Source organism: Malaclemys terrapin, chromosome 5 (assembly GCF_027887155.1).
Source record: "Malaclemys terrapin pileata isolate rMalTer1 chromosome 5, rMalTer1.hap1, whole genome shotgun sequence".
NCBI lineage: Eukaryota > Metazoa > Chordata > Testudines > Emydidae > Malaclemys > Malaclemys terrapin.
In genome coordinates this window covers 20,495,479-20,513,985 of record NC_071509.1, presented here as the reverse complement: position 1 = coordinate 20,513,985, position 18,507 = coordinate 20,495,479, and the positions used below count along the sequence as shown (strand labels likewise).

The following is an 18,507-nucleotide window of genomic DNA, read 5'->3' as shown; positions in this document are numbered from 1 at the left end:
CTAAAGACAGCCACCTTGTTAAGTACTCACAAAACTGATGCAGAAAGTTCACCCTCTATGATAGTAGGAATATCTTAAATACACCTCTACCCTGATATAACGCGACCCGATACACCACAGTAAAACAGCACTCCGGGGAGGCGGGGCTGCGCGTTCCAGCGGATCAAAGCAAGTTCAATATAATGCGGTTTCACCTATAACACGGTAAGATTTTTTGGCTCCCAAGGACAGCGTTATATCGGGGTAGAGGTGTACTGTCAGCATGCTTCACCTTATTCAAAGTATAAAGGAAGACAAACCCCTTCCCCAAGGAGCTTATAACGTAAAGGCAAAATTCTACAATTTAAGGGCCATCAGATGATGATGATGATGATGATAATATAGATGTTTAAAATACCACTATTTTATACTGTTATAGCCCCTTCAATTTAGGGTCTTAAATTATAAAGATGCAATAAAATCACATGCCCCACTGATAGTGGGAATTAACCAGGCTGAATTAACCAACACCACAGGATAGAAAGCACACTTAAGCCACATAATACAATAGATGACTAGCACGGTTCAGAGTGGTGGGGACAAGACTTTTTTTTAAAAGAGGGATATGCTGTATACTGCATACTTCACTTATTTTGGTGGATCAGAACCAACAGGTTTCAAGGAAGATGTGTGTTAAGAACATACGAGTCCGTGTCCCAAAAGGGGAGGGCGAGATTCCAAGCACAAGGAATGATATGGAAAAAGGAGAAGGCTACAAACAGTATGGTTAGGTGCACGGCTTTCGGAGAACAAAGGCTGTAGGAAAAGGAGGAAATAGTCTAGGTTGAAATAGAGAAAGGGGCGGTGTTGGGTAGGAAAGCAGTTTTCAATCTTTTCCATACCAGGACACCACCTGAAGTCCTTCTTCCACCTTACCTGGACCCCTCCCCTCACTTAGAAATAAGGAATAAGCAAGGGTGGCTGAAAAGTATCGGAGACCTCTACACAATCCCAAGGTTGAGTACCACTGGGGCAGAGCCCTGAAGGTGAGTTAACGTCTCTACACAGAGGCCTGGTCTACACTATGACTTTAATTCGGATTTAGCAGCGTTAAATTGAATTAACCCTGCACCCGTCCACAAAACGAAGCCATTTATTTCGAAATAAAGGGCTCTTTAAATCGATTTCTGTACTCCACCCCGACGAGCGGAGTAGCGCCAAAATCGATATTGTTATTTCGAATTAGGGTTAGTGTGGCCGCAATTCGATGGTATTGGCCTCCGGGAGCTGTCCCACAGTGCACCATTGTGACCGCTCTGGACAGCAATCTGAACTCGGATGCACTGGCCAGGTAGACAAGAAAAGCTCCGCGAACATTTGAATTTCATTTCCTGTTTGCCCAGCGTGGAGAGCACAGATGACCACCGATAGCTCAGCTCATCAGCACAGGTAACCACGCAGGCCGATAATCGAAAAAGAGCACCAGCATGGACCGTATGGGAGGTACTGGATCTGATCGCTATATGGGGAGAGGATTCAGTGCTAGCAGAACTTCATTCGAAAAGACGAAATGCCAAAACTTTTGAAAAAAATCTCCAAGGGCATGATGGAGAGAGGCCACAATAGGGACTCAGATCAGTGCCGTATGAAAGTCAAGGAGCTCAGACAAGCCTATCAAAAAACAAAGGAGGCAAATGGTCGCTCCGGATCAGAGCCGCAGGCATGCCGCTTCTACGCCGAGCTGCATGCAGTTCTACGGGGGGCCGCCACCACTACCCCACCTCTGACCGTGGATTCCGAGGCGGGGATAATCTCATCAGCTACACCTGAGGATTCTGCGGACGGGGAAGAGGAGGAGGAGGACGAGCTTGCGGAGAGCACCCAGCACTCCGTTCTCCCCAACAGCCAGGATCTTTTTCTCAGCCTGACTGAAGTACCCTCCCAACCCAACATCCAAGACCATGACCCCATGGAAGGGACCTCAGGTGAGTTTACCTTTTAAAATATAAAACTTGCTTTTAAAACAAGCATTTTTTAATGATTACTTTGCCCTGAGGACTTGGGATGCATTTGCGGCCAGTACAGCTACTGGAAAAGTCTGTTAATGTGTCTGGGGATGGAGCGGAAATCCTCCAGGGACATCTCCATGAAGCTCTCCTGGAGGTACTCCAAAAGCCTTGCCACAAGGTTTCTGGGCAGTGCAGCCTTATTCCGTCCTCCATGGTAGGACACTTGACCACGCCATGCTTGCAGCAAGTAATCTGGTATCATTGCCTGACAAAGCCTGGCAGCATACGGTCCCGGTGTTTGCTGGCATTCAAGCAACATCCGTTCTTTATCTCGCTGTGTAATCCTCAGGAGAGTGATATCGCTCATGGTAACCTGGTTGAAATATGGGAATTTAATTAAGGGGACAGAGGTGGCCGTTCCTACTGGGCTGTTTGCCTGTGGCTGAAAAGAAATCCTTCCCTGCAGTTAGCCAAGCACGGGGGAGGGGGCGGGAACTGGCCCTGAGCTTTTCGCGTTTGGCTAGCAGGGATCTTCCTTGTTACCAGCCACGTGGTGGGGGGAGGGGTACAGCGATCATCCCAGAGAATTGGATGGGGGGGCGGGGTTAGTTTGTTTTCTGCTGCTGAAGGTTAACAGGAAAACCGCAGCAGTCTACGGGCTTTGCTTGGTATGTGGGAAAGGAGGGTGGAGCTTCAGGAACGGCAGCAGGATAACAGACTGCCGCTGCAGCCGCTGTATAACCTCCTTCCCCCCTCACCATGTTCCATATCCTCCTCACCCAGACGTTCAGCCCCCACAGTAGATTTGCCCACTCCAAATTGATTCCCGACTGACCGGTAGCTGTCTGGCATTGCAAGCTTCCACAGGGCTATCGCCACTCGCTTCTCAACTATGAGGGCTGCTCTCATCTTGGTATTCTGGCGCTTCAGGGCAGGGGAAAACAAGTCACAAAGTTCCAAGAAAGTGCCCTTACGCATGCGAAAGTTTCGCAGCCACTGGGAATCGTCCCACACCTGCAACACTATGCGGTCCCACCGGTCTGTGCTTGTTTCCCGGGCCCAGAATCGGCATTCTACGGCTATAACCTGCTCCATTAACAGCATGATCTCCAAAGCACCGGGTCCCGCGGTTTGATAGAATTCCATATCCATATCCTCATCACTCTCGCCGCCTGGTTTTGCAGGTTCTGGTTCAGCATAAACTGCACGATAACGCGCGAGGTGTTTACAATGTTCATGACTGCTGTCTTGAGCTGAGCGGGCTCCATGCTTGCCGTGGTATGGCGTCTGCACTATTCACCCAGGAAAAAGGCGCGAAACAGTTGTCTGCCATTGCTTCCCTGGAGAGGGGGGAGGATATACCCAGAACCACCCGCGACAATGTTTTTGGCCCCATCAGGCATTGGGATCTCAACCCAGAATTCCAATGGGTGGAGGAGACTGCGGGAACTATGGGATAGCTATGGGATAGCTACCCACAGTGCAGTGCTCCAGAAATCGACACTAGCCCCGGTACACTGACGCACACCACCGAATTAATGTGCTTAGTGTGGCCGCATACATTCGACTTTATACAATCTGTTTCCAAAATTCGAATTATATAAATTTAGATTAGTCCCGTAGTGTAGACATACCCTTAGTCACAAATGTTAACAAAACCTCACAGTGGGAGCAGTGTTCCCTCTAATTTTTACATCCATGTGTGGAATTAATTTTGTTATGTGCACCAATATGGAGGTGATGTGTGACACATCACCTTCATGTTGGTGCACATAAAATTTGTGTGGTGGGGGTGGGACCGAGGGATTCGGATTGTGGGAGGGGGTTCAGGGTTGGGGCAGAGTGTTGGGGTATGGGGGGGATGAAAGCTCTGGCTGGGGGTGCAGGTCTGGGGATGAGGATTTGGGGTGCAGGAGGGAGCTCAAGGCTGGGGCATAGGGGTGAGGGTGCAGGCTCTGGGGTGGGGCAAAGGATTGGGGTACAGGCTGTCCCGGGTCTGCAGTGGGGGGGGGGGGAGAGAGAGGACTTCCCCCCCCCAAACCCTCTCACTGCAGCAGCTCAGGGCTGGGGGAGAGGCACTTCTCCCCGACTGTGGCAGCTCCGGTGGGGCCGGGCCGAGGGAAGGGCTCCTCTCCCCTGGCCACAGCAAGTCTGAGGGAGGTCCCGGCTGGGGCTGACGGGGAGGGGTGCCTCTCTCCGCCGCAGCCCTGAGCCCCTGTGTGGGGCTTAATAGGCAGCTGTGCAACCACATGGCTGCACAGCTTAGAGAGAATTTAGAGTGGGAGGTAGGTAAGTGTGACATTATCCAGGGTACAATCTGGACTAATGAACAGCTGGACTAATGAACAGGGAACTGTGTCCCCTCAGTTCTACAATCTGGGGTGCCTTTTACACTGTTTCACTGTGAGATTTACCACTCCTGGTCTGCTCTCACACAGCCTCCAGCAAGTAAATTACCCCCATTTATATTATATGAGTGCTATAGCCAGCCACTTATGAATTACACTGCAGAGAGACACCAGCAAATTGCCAAGACTTTGCCCCAGAAATGTACATCTTGTACTGCCCAGCTCTCTCCTGGACAATACAAGCTCACATAAAGCCCTTCATTTCATTAATAGAAAATGATTATGCACAAATCCTGTTACCCCAAATGGAGTTTCCCAAGCAAAAGAATCCAAATATACTGATTTGTAATTAAAAAACTTGTTGTACTGCTTTATCTAAAAGATAGATTTTAAGTAGGGTTGTCGATTAATCGCAGTTAACTCACACAATTAACTCAAAACAATCACAATTAGTCAGTTTTAATTGCACAGTTAAACAATAGAATACCAATTGAAATTTATTAAATATTGTGGATATTTTTCTACATTTTCATATATATCGTATTCTGCGTTGTAATTGAAATCAAAGTGTATGTTTTTTATTATTTACACTGTAAAAATGATAAGCAAAAGAAACAGTATTTTTCAGTTCACCTCATACAAGTACTATAGTGCAATCTTTTTGTCGTAAAAGTACAACTTACAAATGTAGATTTTTTTGTTACATAACTGCACTCAAAAACAAAACAATGTAAAACTTCAGAGCCTACAAGTCCACTCAGTCCTACTTCTTGTTCAGCCAATCTCCAGGACAAACAAGTTTGTTTACATTTACAGGAGAAAATGCTGCCCTCTTATTCATCAGCAAGTGAGAACAGGCATTTTCATGGCACTTTTGTAGTTGGCATTGCAAGGTATTTACATGACATATGCTAAACATTCATATGCCCCTTCATACTTCGACCACCGTTCCAGAAGACATGCTTCCATGCTGATGACACTTGTTAAATACATAATGTGTTAATTAAATTTGGACTGAACTCCTTGGGGGAGAATTGTATGTCCCCTGCTCTATTTTACCCACATTCTGACATATATTTCATTTTATAGCCGTCTCGGATGATGACCCAGCATGTTGTTTATTTTAAGAACACTTTCACTGCAGATTTGACAAAACACAAAGGTGGTACCAATGTGAGATTTCTAAAGATAGCTACAACACTCGACCCAAGGTTTAAGAATCTGAAGTGCCTTCGAAAATCTGAGCGGGACATGGTGCGTAGCATGCTTTCAGGAGTCTTAAAAGAGCAAAAAGCAACAGAGGGTCCTGTGGCACCTTTGAGACTAACAGAAGTATTGGGAGCATAAGCTTTTGTGGGTAAGAACCTCACTTCTTCACTTGCATCTGAAGAAGTGAGGTTCTTACCCATGAAAGCTTATGCTCCCAATACTTCTGTTAGTCTTAAAGGTGCCACAGGACCCTCTGTTGCTTTTTACAGATTCAGACTAACACGGCTACCCCTCTGATACTTAAAAGAGCAACACTCCGATGCAGAAACTACAGAACCTGAACCACCAAAAAAAGAAAAATCGACCTTCTGCTGGTGGCATCTGATTCAGATAATGAAAATAAGTATGTGTGGGTTCGCACTGTTTTTGGATTGTTATTGAGCAAAACCCATCAGCATGGACGCATGTCCCCTGGAATGGTGGTTGAAGCATGAAGGGACATATGACTCTTTAGCGCATCTGGCACATAAGTATCTTGGGACACCAGCTACAACAGTGTCTTGAGAACACCTGTTCTCACTTTCAGGTGACACTGTAAACAAGAAGCAGGCAGCATTATCTCTTGCAAATGTAAACAAACTTGTTTGAGTGATTGGCTGAACAAGAAGTAGGACTGAGTAGACTTATAAACTAGAATTTTACATTGTTCTATTTTTTTTTTTACTTAATTCTACATTTGTAAATTCAACTTTCACGATAAAGAGACTGCACTACACTACTTGTATTAGGTGAACTGAAAACTACGATTTCTTGTTTTTTTACAGTGCAAATAGTTGCAATCAAAAACAAAGTGAGCACTGTACACTTTGTATTCTGTGTTGTAATTAAATCAATATATTTGAAAATGTAGGAAACATCCAAAAATATTTAAATAAATGGTATTCTATTGTTTAACAGTGTAATTAATCACGATTAATTTTTTTAATCGCTTGACAGCCCTAATTTTAAGTGATAACAGGTAATGAGGCATAAAAGTCAGAATTGGTTACAAGAAAATAAAATGCAACTAATACCTAACTTAACAAGCTAAGTGAATTTAAAGCAAAGTTCTCTCTCCCTACATGTTACAGCAGTCTTACTGACTGAATTCCTTTCAGTCAGGATCTCTCCCCCACTCCAAAGCGGTTTCCTTTGTTCTTCAGATGTTGTGGATGCCGTGGGTAAAGAGAAAGGGAGGAATGATTTGGGGTGCCCGCTCTCTCATCTTATAATTTTCTTTTCATCGAGAATCATCTCCAGCTGATGTTCAGGAGACAGAAACGCTGTGTAGTTGGGAACCTGCAGCTGTTTCTTTGCCAAGATATAGATTTTTACTCACATCCTCTTTCCTGCCAAAGAATGGCCACTTAACCAGGTGATGGTCCATTTGATTTTACTGACACCTAGCTGAGGAACTGGCTAGCCCTTTGTCTCTGGAGAACTGGTTTGTGGCTGCTCCTCCCATACTTAGAACATGTCTAGTAATAACATACAGATGAACCCTATAACTTTACACACAATGTTGCCACACATATTTTACTAAGTACAATAATGATCAGCAAAATTATGAGTTTTCATATACCATCTCACAAGGTGTACTTTGTACAAAAGTTATCATAGTCTTTTAAAAGAGGTGTACATAGGGGTACAGACAGTAAGTAACCCTATTTTACAGATTAGGTTCCTGAGGCAGAGGTTATTTGTCAGTGACAGACAAGACTAAAGCTCTGCAGTTCCTGAGCAGTAATCACTTGTGCTAACCACTATACTGCACCATATTACTCTACGTACAATACAAGATAGATCCCAATTTAAACCTCCTTCAAAACAACAGTATGATAAATTTAAGGACAGAATCTCCATGTCTCTCCAACATCTCCTCACCAACTCCAAAACAGATATAACCAGGGTGGATTATTTAAAATCACCAATTTAAATTATTATTTAAACCAGCTAGTAGGAAACCTTGATTTAAACCATCAGTTGTAATCGTGTATTGCATTTGTACATTTTAGTTATTTTTCTAAAGAGGTTATTCTTATTGGTTGGTAACCATTAAAACATATTGATTTGCAACAAAATATAGTCTTTACACTAAATTTGGTACTTCTTTTTCTAACTAGGAGGATACACGATAGCAGGTGTGGCCAAACTGTGGCTCGTGAGCCGCATGCGGCTCTTTTGCAGTTAAAATGCGGCTCCTGGAACACCCGTGTGCACACCCCCCATCATTCTCCACCTACAAGACTGGAGCTCGAGGCTTCTGACCTGCAGCAGGGTGGTGGGCCTAGGGGCTTTTCCCCTGTGGTGGAGTGGGGGACTAGGGCTTCTGCCCTGAAGAGGGGGGGGTCTAACAGCTTTAGCCCAGAGTGGGGGGAAAAAGGGAGGCATTGGGGCAGATGTCCCGGCAGGTTGTGCCGGTCTTGCGGCTCTCAAACTTCTGAAGATTATTGTATGCGGCTCGGAGGGTCAGTAAATTTGGTCACTCCTGCACTACAACTATACACAAGCAATTATATAGCTTAACTTATATTTTTTATTATGTTAGCAAATGGTTCATAATGCATTTCATATTTATTAGGTGGTGATTACTTTTTTACTTGCTATTTGCATCAAGCGCTATTTACTTTGAATTTGAATTTTCATTAAAAATGCACAGAAACAGTATTTTAAATTTTATTATTAAATAAAACTACCTTAAAAATGCTGGATACATGTGTTTTGATAAACAACGGATTTATTTAAAAAGGAAGTATTACCTGTAGTTAGTGAAGAGAACTGATTTTTTCTGGTCATTAGGTCTTTCAAGATTTTAGAAATAGTAAATCCTGTCACAACTAAATTTTATTCATTGCTTGGAAGAGGAAAACAAGCTTTCCTGCTTTTTCAATTCCCAGTTGGTTTCTTAACTTTGAATGAACTAATCATTGAAATTAACTAATTGAATAAATTGAAATAAAGAAAATATTCACCGTGCACCTGCAGAAGTGGCTACCACTGACAAAAGTTGGTTTCACACTTCAACACACTCTGGTTCCAGGTACTTCGATAGTGACTTCCACCAGTACAGGAGTTCGACTTTCTTTAAAACTTGGAAGCAAATATGTGCTGCTTAACATTTTGTGTATTTAATTTAAATGATTTTAATAGATAGTAAGCATAAGTTGTCAATTTCAAATTTAATTTTAAATACGTTTATTTTTTAAAAATCAATTTGGATTTAAATAAAATCAATTTAAATTAAAAAAAAAAAACCCAAAAGTTGTTTTAAAAAAATCAATTTTTATCAGCCTTAGATGTAAGTGACTTCCTCTTTCCTCCCAAGCTCTCTACATCACCATCAATATACCACCACCAGGCTCCTTTAACCCAGGATCAATACTTCCGTGCCACACTTCTCCATCCCCTTTCTCTGCAGCCCACATCCAGGCTTCTACCAAACCCTGTCATTTAATTCTCTTCATCAGTGGTTTTCAAACTGTGGGTCACGACCTAGTACTGGGTTGCGGAATATAAGACACTAGGTTGCGGCAGCTCTGGTCAGCACCTCCACCGGGCCGTTAAAAATCCCATCGGCGGTGCTGCCCGGCTAAGGCAGGCTAGTGCCTACTTGTTCCGACTCCGCACTGCACCCCCAGAAGCGGCCAGCAGCAGGTCCAGCTCCTAGGTGGGGGGGAGGGGCTTCAGGGCTCCAGGCACTGCCCCTGCCCTGAGCACCAGCTCTGCAATCCCATTCGCCGGGAACCGGCCAATGTGAGCTGGGGGGGCGGGGGGGGGGGCGGTGCCTGCAGGCGGGAGCTGCACAGAGCCACTTGCGTGCCTCTGCCTAGGAGCTGGACCTGCTGCTGGCCACTTCTGGGGCGCAGTGCAGTCCACGGTGCCAGGACAGGCGGGAAGAGAAGTCTGCTTCTGGCACCCAGGCTGCACCACTGACCGGGAGCCAACAGAGGTGAGCCCATGCCCCAATCCCCTGCCCCAGCCCTGAGGCCCCCCCATTAAACCCGGAGCCCCCTCCTGTACCCCAAACACCTCATCCCTAGCCCCAGCCCAGAGCCCTGACCCCATCCCACACCCCAAACCCCTGCCCCAGCTCCGTTGGGTTGTGGGCATCAACAATTTTCTTCAACTGGGTTGCCAGAAAAAAAGTTTGAAAACTACTGCTCTACAATATCATTAAAAAAAAAAAAAGGCCCTTCCTTTCCTCCTCTTAGGGGCAAGAGCGTGAGCCTATCTCAGTTTACTCCTGCCTTTGCTACTACAACATGCTGGTCTCCAGTATCCACATTCCCACCTCAATCCCCTCTCATTTATCCAGAACATATTCCTTTAGCAACTACTTTTTTCACGTTATTTCTCTCTTTGAATTCCCCATCAGCCTCCTTCCATACTCAAGGCAGACAGCCATATAGTGCAAAAGGATTTCTCATTTCAAATTTCGAGATCCCCTTTGGATTTTTCTGGGTGATTTTCAATTTTGTGGAGATACTCATAAAAGGGGGAAAATGCAGTCAGAACCAAAACTGTTTCCTGCAGAAGGCATTGGGGTTAGTGTGAGGAACTAGATAAGAATGCTTACACAGTTCCTGATTCTGGAGAAGCAGATGCAGTTTGAACATGTGTCATTTCCCAGTACAGGAATAATCAGAATCATTGTGCCTTTTAGAACCATAAATGGGGAAGGCTGATAAAAGTTGATTTTAGCCCATGAAAGCTTATGCCCAAATACACCTCTTCCCCGATATAACACGGGTTCGTATACAAGGTGGTAAAGCTGACATGCTGTTCTGAGTAGCATGTTAAGGGTGCTGGGCCAGGCCGGGGAGTTGGATAAGGGGCAGAGGGTCTTGGGGGGCGGTCAGAGACTCCCCCCCCCCCCCCATGGTCTGGGAGGCAGGAGCTGTGGGACACTTTTGGGGGCCCCGCAGTCCCAGAGTGGCCCTGGGGATTAGCAGGGGGCCGGGAGCAGTCCGCTCTGCTTCCCTCGCCCCGGCCTCAGCCGTGTCGCTCGGGGAGGGGGTTTGGGGGAAGGGATCCCCCCCACACACACACACTCACCGGCAGTAGTGGAAGCAGAGCAGCCCAGCCCCAGCCCGCTCCACTCCACCAGCTCCCAGCCGCAGTGCTCCGCTTCCCTCTGCAGGTGAGTACAGGGGGCGTCCTTTCCCCAACCTCCCCGCATTCACCTGCGGCAGGAAGCGGAGCTCCGCGGCTGGGAGCTGGCAGGGGCCGCATTGCTCTGCTTCCCGTTGCAGGTAAGTGTGTGTGTGTGGGGGGGGGGGAAATCGCGCTTTACCCAACCTTCCCGCACTCACCGGCAGCGGGAAGCGGAGCAGCCCGGCCCCAGCCAGGTCCACTCTGCCAGCTCCCAGCTGCGGCGCTCTGCTTCCTGACGCAGGTGAGTGCAGGGGGACGTCCTTTCCCCAACCTCCCCACACTCACCGACAGCGGGAAGCGGAGCGCCGCGGCTGGGAGGTGACGGAGTGGAGCGGGCGGGGCCAGGCTGCTCTGTTTCCCGCCGCTGCCGGTGAGTGCCTGTCAGGGGCTGGAGGTGTGTGGATAGGGGTTGGAGCAGTCAGGGGACAGGGAGCAGGGGGGTTGGGTAGCAGGTGGGGTCCTGGGGGTGATTAGGGACGGGGGTCTCTGGAGAGGGCGGTAAGGGAACAAGGAACAGGGAGGGCCAAAGCAAGTTCGATATAACGCGGTCTCACCTATAACACAGTGAGATTTTGTGTCTCCCGAGGACCACATTATATCGGGGTAGAGGTGTAAATCTGTTAGTCTCTAAGGTGCCACAAGTACTCCTCATTCTTTTTGCTGATACAGACTAACATGGCTACTACTCTGAAACCTTCCTGAAATAGATTAACAAGGGAAGATTCAAACTTGGCAACTTTAAGAATGTAACAGTACCCCAAGGAAACAGACTGGGAGTACTTTTACATACATCCTTCTGCACAAAGAGTGAAATTCACCCCCACAAAGAAGGCTAGCACGAGGTCTATACACTACTAAGACTCAGTCCTTCAGTGTAGGACTCCAGGGACTCATAGGCTTCATGCTGGCTCTGCACAGGGGAGAATTTAACCCAGAAGGATTAACTACAATTTTATCCCTTTAGTACTACAAGAGTTCAATCAGGGAATTAGACCGCGGACAGAATATCACAAACCAAGTAGCATCTGAATTTCATGCCAGCAGAAATGTGGAATTTGGTTTGGAGTCTGAGGGGGTGATCGTTATCTAATTGAGATATCGAATCAGATCCTTCCCTGATTCTTCTGAGTTCCTCACTCTCTGCCTGTTCCAGTCAAAACCAGCTCTTCCTCTATCTCAGGTGCATGCAAACAAGAGCAATGAGATATACATCCCTAGCACTGTGCTGCCCTTGCTGGTGTTAGTTCTCTAGTCCAGACGCAGCACCGTGCTGAGCGGGCTCTGCAGTGCTGCAAGCAGTTTCCTCTTGCTGACCAATTTACAGGAAACAGCATGTGTGGCCGAGAGCAGCCCTACGCAGCCCTGAAACAGGTCACGCAGGCGAATGAACAAAGCAGCAAGAAATGAAAATACCACTTTTTTTTTTTGAAGTGCTAATTTCTCCAGGCCCCAGGAAAAAGTCAGCTGCCTGAATGAATACCGCAGAGTATCTTTAATAACCATGCTACGTGTCTGTATTGACATTATACTGTAGACAGAGAATAAAACAAGGGACTAAATTCCCTCTTTCTATAAGTCTGCTGGCTTCGGTGAGCTTACATCAGGACTGGATCTGTCCCAGTAATTTACAGTAGGACACCAATGAAACCCAAAAGTGATCTGAAACTTGTACATTCCCAGAATTCCAAGCCTTAAAATGGAGTTTGGCCATTTCGTTCACGGTAAACAGTAGAAAGCACATCATAATTATATTGACAGATGTCTCATCTGACAATGCATGCTGCAAGTGCAGTTCCTATTCCATCCAATGGGATTTGCTCATGTGAATTCCACTTGTCCAGTTTATTTGTTCAGATTTACTTCTATTAGCCCCATCAGCGTTATCTAGACGCTTTACAGAGTGAAAATCATATCAACAATTAAAAACAGAAAATAAGGTCTCCTGCAAAACCTTCCCCAACCCAAATGAGCTCCAATCCCTTCACCCAAAACAAAGCCTCAATCCCCTCAGCCAGAAAAAAAGCCTGAGGAAACCCGTCAGTCTTGTAGAGGATGCAGCGACATTCTACTTCAATTAAAAAAAGTCAGGTCTGTCTCTCAGCTTAGAGGCTCTACCTCCCCCTCTACCCGAGCTATGAACAAACTTCAGACTACTGTGTGATTGGAACCTCTAAGAAGCAGGCCAGCACTAACTAGCTGTAGACATGACCATGCCACAGATGAAGATTCATGTGTCAAATGGAAAAGGAAGAAAACTAATTTTAAATTGAGCTTGACTGATTCACAGATCAACCTTGCCCAGTTTACATCAAAGCTCTTCACAAATAAATTAATTTTCACAATAAGAGCAATAGAAGTATCACCAGCACTGTAACATGGCAGACCACCACTGCACACTAACAGGTTGTTGTGCATCAGCGGGATCTGGGCAAGCATTTAAGAGCTTGTATACATGGGAAAGCTATCCTGTAATAACCTAAGGTGTGCATTTAAACTGATATACCAGTATAACTCCTTGTGTAGACACTCTTATTCACTTGTAAGACTGGTCGACTTTTTTTTTTTGGTTTATCGTATGTCACATTGGAAGGAGTTTAAGCTAAAAAATCCACTCTTATACCACAATAAGAGTGTCCACATAGGGAGTTATACCAGGAAAACTATAGCAATTTAACTATATTGGTATAATTATACCAGTAAAACTTTCCCATGTAGATAAGTGCTTAAAAAAGCAGACTTTTCAGAAAGTTTGATTCCTTCCCTCCCACAAATCCTCAGTGTACTATATTTGTTTCTAAGACCCCAGAAAAACCTTATCTATATTCCAACAATGCTTTTACGAAAAATAGTCCTGGGACATACATCTGCTGTTGAGAGTCTATCTTCATCATGTTAGGGAGCACAGTGAGCAGCAAGTGACTCTCACATTGCTCTGTTATAAAGCCCAAGTAACCAATGGAGAATAAGAGACAAGAATCACTATGTAGAATTATATATAGTTAGAAACATTCCTCGACCGAAGAGAGGCTTTAGTTTCATTACAAGGTCTTTAGTTCGCTGGCAACAAGTTCTTTAACTTGAGACCCTTAATTCTAAGGCAAAGAAGTTCTTACCCCAAACATTTTAGCCCCTCATCTTAAAGCATCATTTCCTTAAAATCTTGAGGCCCCCTTAGCTAATCGAAATTTCCATCTGTTCCCATTCACACGTGTCTGACCCTAGTTCAACCTCCTGCAACTACTTCTGTTATATGTACCTCCTTATAAACATGGCTGTTAATTAAAGGGCTAATTGAAATCATTATGAAGTGATTTTAGGGTAACAAATACATTTAGCAAATAAAGACATTTAAAATCATGTAGCTGAATGGAGTTGCAGCTTGCAGCCACCAATGCCCTATTTCTCCGTAGCCCCCAGACAGTGAGTGCACTGCAGACAGCTGCAATGGGAGTTTCCTCAAACACTTTTTTTTGGGGCTAGAGCTCTTAGCTCTGACTGTAACATGCTATAACTGAAGCAATTCAACTAGTAGGCTAGCTTGCGATGAACTGTTTACAATTATAGGTTGTGGGTAACGCATCTATGAATTGTGCTTAGACCATACAATTAATTCTGCTTAGATCTGAAACAGTATTTTTAAGCCAACAGCTGTTAAGCTCTCAGCTTTAATAAACAGAACAGTTTGAGAGGGGTAGCCATATTAGTCTGTATCCACAAAAATGGGGAGTCCGGTGGCACCTTAAAGACCAACAGATTTATTTGGGCATAAGCTTTTGTAGGCAAGTGGGTTTTTTACCCACGAAAGCTTATGCCCAAATAAATCTGTTAGTATTTAAGGTGCCACCGGACTCCTCATTGTTTTTGAAGAGCAGCTTGAGAGATCTGAACTGAAAACTTGAAAATAAATGGGCTTTAAAAGATCCATTATTACTTCAGGAGTTCCAAAGTTTAAAAGCAATAGATATGGAGCTGAGTGAGCTGAAAGAGCAGTTATACTGGTTTTTGCTTTGAGACTGATATTTTAGCTGATGCAGACTTATACAAATAAAAGTAACATATGCAAAAATTCTAGCTTGCCTTGTTGCTTATAGACAACTGAGTAGCAAGCAGCTAAAACTCCCTTCTTATCATTGAGATGCTAGTCTGTCCATTCTATCAATACAACAGAGAATTTACGTGGCTTTTATTGCCTATTTTACTTACAACATAAAAAAAAAAAAAAAACCCACATCCTACCATGTAAATTTTACATGATTCAGAAAATGCAGAAATGATAGCTCTAAAATCAACAATAGCTCAGCTGCACTCCACATCCCACATATTTTAGGACCTACTGCTTGTCATAAAATCTATTTAACCAGGAAAAAAAGGAACCCCAGTTAATACAAGTGTGCAGTGAGATAGAGTTGCTATTGGAACCTATTTTATGTATTTCCTAATGGAAAGTTGTTGTTTTTTTTTTGTTTGTTTTGTAGGTTTAAAGAAAGCTTGGAATTTGCAGATTATCAGACTGCAGCAAAAATTGTGAAGAAACCAAAACACCGTGGGATGTATGCATACTTTTGCGTTTACTATTTTCTGGCTGTTCCTGATGCCAAGGCATTTTGGAAGCAGGAAGCATGTGCACATCCCTCATTGAAAACCTCTCTAGTACAAACTTCAAGCAAAACCTGTGCAGCAGTAGCCCTGGGTCAGTTAAGGAGAATGTGCAGGACATGGGAACAGGGTTTCATTAGTTTCCATTTTAAGGAAATCTGGGATGTTGGGGTTTTGTCTATTGTTTGTTTAAAAACATAAATAACTGAGTAGAAAAGATACTGAATAAAAATCATTTAAAAGAAGATCCCTAGAGTATGACATTTAAAGAAAAAAAATAAAGCCTAGCAATAACATCTTTTCAAATATCTACCAGCAAACAGATGCAATGAGAAAGTTTATAAATACTGTTATTGTTCCAAACAACAACTATTTAATTACATGCTAAATAAACCTAGTGAGCCACTTTCTCCTTCCCCCGTCCCCGCTAGAAAGCCTCTGATCCTGTCACTGATACACAGGAGGTGGAGATTAGCCCCTCTCCTGGTGGGTACCAGTACTACTTAATTTATCAAGTTTTACCTCTTCAGGCAGATTGCACCCAGCACCAAGGAGGAAGCTCAACTTCTGTCAGACCCTGAGAGAGAAAATGAAACAAATATTTTTTTTAATTCTGCTTACAAAAAAATATTGTGTGATACAATATAAAGACAAAAAATATCAACAAGGGTAATCTTCCATCGTAAATTTACTGTTGCACAGCATTAGACGGTGTTGCTCGCCGAACAGAGATGCAGCAAAGCTACAGTATAGAAATTAGACTTCATATTTGGAAACTAACTAGGAACAGGTGACTTAAAAATAAACCATTATCTATTTCTGCGTTATTTTCTATATTACTGTACTGCCTAGACAAGGCCCCAATTGGGCTAGGCAATGTGCAGCCACATTAGGGAAGGGACTACCAGTTACAAAGAGTTTCTAATCTAAACAGACAGGATGAAGGGTGGGAGAGGAAATTCATGCACAGAGAAACGAAGTGCTTTTCCCACAGAGCAGCAGGTCAGCGGCAGAGCCAGAAACCGAACCCAGGTTTCCTGACCATCCAGCCATGTGCCCAAACCACTTGACCACATTGCCACTCAAACCACCCAAAAAGACTTTTTACAGAATGGGCTAATCTTAATCTGGGAAGGAGCTTGGTACTGTAGTAATCTGGTTATAAATAATATGCCACAATACTTACTCTATAAGCTTCTGGGGGCAGAAACTGTCTTTTTGTTGCGTGTTAGTACAGTGCTTTAGCAAATCTGGGTCCTGGTTCATGACTAAGGTTTCTAGGCACTACTTCAAAGCAAATAATTACTATACTACTTCTTGGGGGATTGAGTGGGAGTGGACACAAAACTATCTGGAAGAGTCAGAGTTAAAGTTAGGGTTAAAGACCGAGCACTACTACATTCCATAGGGATAAAGTGCCACTGGGTGTTTAAAAGGAGAGACAGAAGAGTCGCTAGCAGCCTGTGCTTAAGAATTTCAACAGCACAGCCTGGCGGCCTCTACCTCCGCATGTGTTTCTTTGCTTAAGTTTGGGATACTGGGTTTTTATTTACCTTCAGATGAAATACTTGGTTGAAAGGGACTCCACTGTACAAGACAGCAGTAAGTGGGATTTTTGCAGGTGAGGAAGCTACTATTTTCCCCTCCCATTTAAAATAACTCTGCATACAGTTATAATTCTGTGAAACTAGTTTGCTCTACTGTACGATGTATAAAAATGCATAGAACATTGCTTGAATACTAAGGGATCAATCAGGGAGATCTTTCAATGACACTGCAGCTTATTTTAGAGTTAGAAAGTCCTAGGTGGGAAGTGGGGCTTTTTATTTTATTTTTTGTTAAAATCCCCTCCTGAACAGTATTGAGCTCCAAGTGCTAGTATTAGCACAAAACTGACCTATTCCTTTGAAGCTAAAGATGTATTTTAAAAAGATTCAGGGTTAGTAATGCAGGCCCCTCTCCAGATAGAATAGACATTCCATGTACAATACTGCAGTGCACATTTGATTACATTTAACAGAAAAAAAATATTTGCATGAATTTAAAGCTTTAAGAAATCCGATCACAGTATTTCCGATTGTACATAATTATAATTGTCATAGTATCAAGAGCATGGTAAAAAAGAGTAGCACGCTACTGGAGTTATGATTTTAAATACTCAGATATCGCTAGCCTTGCACAGATACTTGTTTTTGGAAGCAATGACCAGAGAATGGACCAGATTTGGTCTGGATGCAAGCAGCTGCCAGTGCATTCTAACCTTAAGGACAAGAATGATTTCTCTTCACATGCAAGCAAAAGAGAAAGAGGATTCAATGAAGATCAGCCCCATATCTTCTACATGTCTCTTCCCCAGCTAATGCTAGTGTTAACTCCACAGATTCTTACGGGGGGTGTGTGCATATATAGATATATATTTTACACACACACACACACACACACACACACACACACGACTTATTTTCACTTGAAGGGGGGAAAGAAAAAAAAATCTACTTACTTCAAGTCCAGATAACTAGTTTTGATTTCCCAATATAATGAAAATCAGTAAAAACTCATCCCTCTGAAGTGACATTTTTCTTTTCACTTTCAGAATGTTACACTGGAAAGCAACCAAACTAATTCGTTACTCTTCCTTTTCATCTCCCAATCACAGTTCCCTTTTGTTTCTGCCCTATAGCTGTCTTGGTTCATCCCAGCGAGCTAGCGGCATAGGCAGTTGGCATGTATACTGCAGGAGTTGCAAAGCAATGCCTGATTTTTTTTTCTTACTTTTGTTAATCTTGCAAATAATTCTTCATGGATCATGACAATACTCTAAAATTATTTGCACTGGATTCAGATTCAACCCTTTAGTTGATGCAAAGGTTCATTAGAACAGAAAGCAGTGTAAATCCTGACAGTCCTACATTTATTGTGTCCCAAAGATTACATGAGAAAGAGAGAAGGGTGGGTGGAGAGAAAAATCTGTACTAAGTTTACCAGAAGTTTTTAAGAACTTAGTAGGGCCAGATTCTATCCTCACTTATAGCCTGTGCCAATGCCTGTGAAGTCAGTGGGCTGCCTGGGAGCATGAAAGCAGAATTTGTTTAGAAAAGTCAGTTACAACAACAAAACACAAGTGTGTATTAGATTTCCCTTGGAAACAGCCATCTCACGTGAGCGAGGCTAAT

The 18,507-nt window shown here is 43.9% G+C and overlaps 1 protein-coding gene across 4 annotated transcripts in view; it reads right to left on the bottom strand.

The window, feature by feature from the left end:
- Nucleotides 1-18,507, bottom strand: part of SH3BP2 (SH3 domain binding protein 2) — a 67,935-nt gene that overhangs the window by 26,726 nt on the left and 22,702 nt on the right. For 2 of the 4 annotated variants that reach the window (XM_054030893.1, XM_054030894.1), the window contains exon 2: nucleotides 15,857-15,911. The exons of 1 other annotated variant lie outside the window; for it this stretch is intronic. The gene's annotated coding sequence lies outside the window, so the exon portion shown is untranslated. Of the gene's footprint in view, nucleotides 1-8,556; nucleotides 8,675-15,856; nucleotides 15,912-18,507 lie in introns of all 4 variants that reach the window. One more of the 4 variants, XM_054030895.1, reaches the window with a different exon arrangement.